The following is a 5,026-nucleotide window of genomic DNA, read 5'->3' as shown; positions in this document are numbered from 1 at the left end:
ACGCTAAGTATGTATCATATTACTTATTATACAATTAATAATGTTTTGCATGAATCATTCACAACCTTTCTCCCTTATTTGGAGACTATACCAATTATTCTCATCTGCCATGCCCAACTCTGATGTGTTTCTGTGTTTTCTTCTGCTACACAGTTTGGTTATCCTTTCGGACCTTCCTTACATATTTTAACATTAATTACTGACCCATGAGAGATTCATACTGAAGCTTCAAAATACTGCCTCTCTTTTTTTCAGACCTTCCTTACATATTCTAACATTAATTACTGACCCATGAGAGACTCACACTGAAGCTTCAAAATACTGCCCCTCTTTTTTACACCAGAAAACAGAGAAGCCGTTTTTGTTCCACTTTTATTTTATTTCATTTTCTTTTTGCCTATTTTACGTTAAGATCTTTCTTTTTCTATTATTCGCATTTAATAATGGTTTCTTAACAGCCTAACTTCTGGTAAAATAATCCCCATAACCTTACCGACAATATTATTAGTTACTAGTAACATAGTAACTCTTCAGTGGCCTCACTCGCACGTCAGCATTCCTTATTTTGCTGACGTCAATGCAATCTGAGCCTGAACCCTTCTGACAGCTTTTTTCTCCGAGACCGCAGAGACTCAGTTACTTCATCAGCAGGTGAGAGAGGCCCGCTCCGTTTCCCCCTCTGGGACATGCAACTAGAATTGTGTTCGTGTTAACAGAAGAAGTCACTCTGAACTAGTAACCTCTTAATGTGGTCCATGTGCCATTGGTCATAACGCTCTGAATTAATCCCACGCTCAGCATGTCAGTTTCGTTCATTACTGTACCGGCTAATAATATTTTGTGCAGCCTTTAATTACTGTGTCTTATTTAATTGTCACTGACCTTGGATCTAGTAACGCCGTACTAAGCACGCATTACTTAAATGCCACTGACTTTAAACTAGTAACGCCTCATATAGCACACATTGTCATTTACATCTCTCGTGTAGATTGTTTTACTGGCAAAGCACCTTATGTTTTCTTACGCTCACATCCCTTTTGGCTAGCGCGCTGTTCTGGCATTACAGTGTCCTTGTTCCCTTAAATATTAAACCCCAAGTTTGGCCCATTTATAATAGAGATAACTATTAAATCTCGATTCTATGAGTGACCTTTTGAACCATTTTCTCTTTCATTTAGAAAGACCTTGCTATTTACTAAAAACCGGTAAGCAGCCTTTCTTTCCACTTGCACAACTAATGAGATACTTTGTTTTGTTTGTTTGTTCCTATGGATTTATCCCTCCTTTCGCCTGCAAATCTTCCTTTCCTTTGACTCTCTTCTCTGGTGTCAGTAATAAATGTCATATTTTCTCTTGGAGATATTATATAATTTTTTCTTGATGAACCTACCATTTTAATCTGCAGGCTATGCGCCCTCGACGTTTAATTCATCTTACCAATTGCCTTCTAAAACCATCACACATTTCCTCCTTTCATAATTTACCCTTTTCTTTTTCATCTCAGGACCCTACTAATCCCAGGTACAACTACACCTCCTGTATAGTATTGTTGGTTCTGCCCTGCTCATGCTGTTGCGCCTAGGATTCTGTTACTAATGTTATGATTCTACTATAACAGCAATGTGTCAATGCACCCAATATGGCATTTGTGTTGATATTATGTCAACTATGTACATATTCACCTGTTTTACGCTGTTTTATGTGAAAACGAAATGTCACCACTAATAAGCCCTATTTTTGATCTCTTCTCTCCTTCTTGAACCATCATCTCTCTCCTATCGTCTCTCTCCTTTCCTTCCCCCCATATTCTTCCTTCCTCTCTCTCTCTCCATCCCTTGCCTTGCATCTTTTGGTCTCCTCTTCCCTTATCATCATCTGTTTTCCTTGAATCCTTCCCTTCCCCCTGTTTTTCTCTTCCCTCCCTCTCTCTCTCTCCATCCATCGCCTTGCATTTTTGGGTTTCCTCTTCCCCTAACATCTTCTGTTTTCCTTGACTACTTCCCTACTTTCCCTTTTTCCCAAATTTACACTTTTGGTAAATCCATCACACTCTTCCTTTCTCTCTTTCTCCTTCACTTTTCTCACCCAATTCTGTATTCAACCTATTTTTAACTTTCAAATAATTCTAGCCTTGAAAAAGCCCAAGGCCAATGGGTCACTAGGGCGAAACACGTGTCGGCTTGTTTGCTTTTTCTTTCGCAATTTATACCTGCATTGTCTACTAGTAATAAAAACATCACAAGCAATGTCAATTTGAGCAAAGTTCTTGATGTTGATTTTCCACTGACGTGGACCAATTAAGAAGGCACCACCCTCTACCATTTCTCAACCAAATCCCCCAAATACTGAATCGCTAAATAAGAAATCGTTAAAAACTCGCAAATCGATGTACCAAAAATCGGTAATACCGAATTTTTGGTATTTAGGAGTCTCTAATTACCACTGACTCAAAGCAGGTGGTAATCAGGTGCACTGCATTTAAACAGCCCCAAAATGCAACAGTGTGAACACAATGGCGGGCCTCTACGTAATTGCAAGGCGGCTACGTTTGCAAGCAGCAGGACTGAGGATCTGGAGACGGGAGGAGCGTGTGTACAGACTGCGCATTACACTGTTCCAACTGACTGAGGCTGAAATCCATGAGAGGTACAGGCTAGACCCCCAAACCATCCTAGACCTGATACGGGACCTGCACCCACTCCTGGAGCATCAGACACCAAGGGCGCACGCTATACCAACACATGTTCAGGTGCTCTGTAGCCTGCACCTACTTGCATCAGGTAGTTACCAGGGGGTGATAGCTGTGGCAGGTGGGGTGTCACAGAGTTGCCTGTTCCGTTTCTTTAACACCTTCCTGAATGACATGATTTAAGAATGAACTACATACGCTTCCCCAGCACACAGGCGGAAATGCAGAAAACAAAGACAGATTTTTACCAAAAGGCACAGTTCCCACATGTTATAGGGTGCATCGATGGGACAGACATACCAATCTGCCCACCTGCAGCTACAGAGTACATATACCGGAACCGAAAATCTACACATTTCATCAACGTGCAGGTTATATGCGATGAGGACCACATCATCACTGACATTGTAGCCAAATTTCCAGGGAGTACCCATGAATCCTACATATTCAGGAACAGTGGGATCTACACACGTCTGGCTAGGGGTGAATTTGGAGAAGGATACCTGCTAGGTAAATCAATGTGACACACCCTGATATATACCTCTGATGTATGTGTTGGTGATTGTTATTAATGGCACTTCCTTTCCCACTTAGGTGATAGCACATATGCTGTGCGGGCATTTATCCTGACTCCATACCTCAACCCCTCCACCCCAAGTGAGAAAAGATACAATGTGGCACATAAATCTATGCGCAACATTGTGGAGCGCACATTCAGTCTTAATAAGCAGGTTCCGCTGCCTCCACAAAAGTGGAGGTGCACGTCAGTACTGCACCATCATCTGCTGTAAAATAATAGCAACATGTGCCATGCTGCGTAACCTTGCCACAAAGAAAGGAACAGCAGTGGAACTAACTGACCTTGAGGACGAGGGTGAGGATTGTCCACAGCCAAAGCACAGCGCAGCAGCTGTGGCAGCAGCACCAGATGGGATACACAGACGGGCTGAGATCACACGCAACTATATTCTGAGAAAGTAAGGAGACACAGCCAATTACTGTAAGTGAGTGACGGTGTTTAATAAGCATGGCACACCGACACAACATGAAGGGCTTAAAATGCCAGGTCAAAATGAAATGCAGATTACAAAGGCGAAGTGGGTTACATCACCCTTATCACAATACCATGTGATGGCTGGTATTACTTCCTGCGCCCACACACTGCACTGCTGCGTTCCTTGGGCACACTGTCCTCACTGGCAGTCTGTCCTGTGGCAGCGCTGTGCCGTTCGCTGCACCTCCTGGACTCTGTTATAGGGGGTGTGATGCTACTGCGGCTGGTAGCCTCTTCACTATCCCCCCATCACCTGCACCTGTAGTGGCTACCTGGTTTGTCTGTAGCACTTCGAGTACACTGGTCACTGTGACCAGCCCCCTTGCCACATCATGGCTGCAGTGGGTCATCTCCTCCTGCATGGCCACCGAGCGCCTGCAGAGCAGAGAGGTGGCAGTGGAGAGGCGGTTCACCGCCTTAGTGTAGTTGTCCAGTTTATGCCTCTCCCTGCGCCTCGCCAAACGGTCCTCATCCATTTTGCTGCACAGCAGCCTCACTGCCTTGGACATGTCCCTCATGCCCTCAGCCACAGTATTGTTCATACTACTGATGCCCTTCTCGATTCGCAGCATGTGCCCATTCATTTGTACCATCTGCTGCTGGACTGACCTTATCACTTTGCCTTGCAGGCGCTGCACCTTGAGCATGTTCCCCTCAAGACCGGCAAATACTCTCTGATCCTCGCCCTGTGAAGCTGGACTGGATGCCCTTGCCCTGCGGCGTCTAGCACCTGTGTGGGCGCGCTCTGTGTGGGACTGTGTGCCTGCACCGTTGGCATCCTCTGCCACCATGGACTGTTGGCCTCCCATGCTGTCCTCCTCGGACACCTCCATCTGCTGGATGCTAGCCACTTCATGCCTCCTGGATCTCGGTGCTGGTGGCGGTGATGGTGGCGGTGGTGACGCTGGTGATGGTGGTGATGGTGGTGGTGGTGGTGATGGTGGTGGTGGTGGTGGGGTGGTGTGCTCTGCGACAGGACCTCCTCCTCCTGTGTCCTCTCTCTCCTGGGTGCCTTTCCTGTGCTTCCCTCTGCAGCCCTGCGTGATGGCTCGCCTGTGGAGACAGAATGTACATTTGCTCACTTATCTGGCAGCAGTTGAGTAATAATAAATTTCATGACTGCCAATCAAACTGACTGTCCTCTGCTTGCTAATTGCTGACGTTTGTGACATGCCTTTGGGTTCAGTGGACTAACTGTTATGACATGTGTTACTTCTGACTACATCTCCCATAATGCATTGCTGGTTTTCAGTAAAACATGTACTGGAGTGGGATTCATACCG

General features: G+C 45.3%; 1 long non-coding RNA gene across 1 annotated transcript; it reads left to right on the top strand.

The window, feature by feature from the left end:
• The first annotated feature begins 607 nt into the window (after window positions 1–607).
• LOC146833912 (uncharacterized) lies at window positions 608–4,652 on the top strand. Its single transcript, XR_014960286.1, has 3 exons — window positions 608–651; window positions 1,179–1,205; window positions 4,373–4,652. It is a non-coding gene; the product is annotated as an uncharacterized LOC146833912 (long non-coding RNA).
• Window positions 4,653–5,026: the final 374 nt, after the last annotated feature.

Source organism: Triturus cristatus, chromosome 4_2, assembly GCF_964204655.1.
Source record: "Triturus cristatus chromosome 4_2, aTriCri1.1, whole genome shotgun sequence".
In the NCBI taxonomy this organism is placed as follows: Eukaryota; Metazoa; Chordata; class Amphibia; order Caudata; family Salamandridae; genus Triturus; species Triturus cristatus.
The sequence above is the reverse complement of the archived record's forward strand: the minus strand, read 5'-3'. Positions and strand labels throughout refer to the sequence as shown.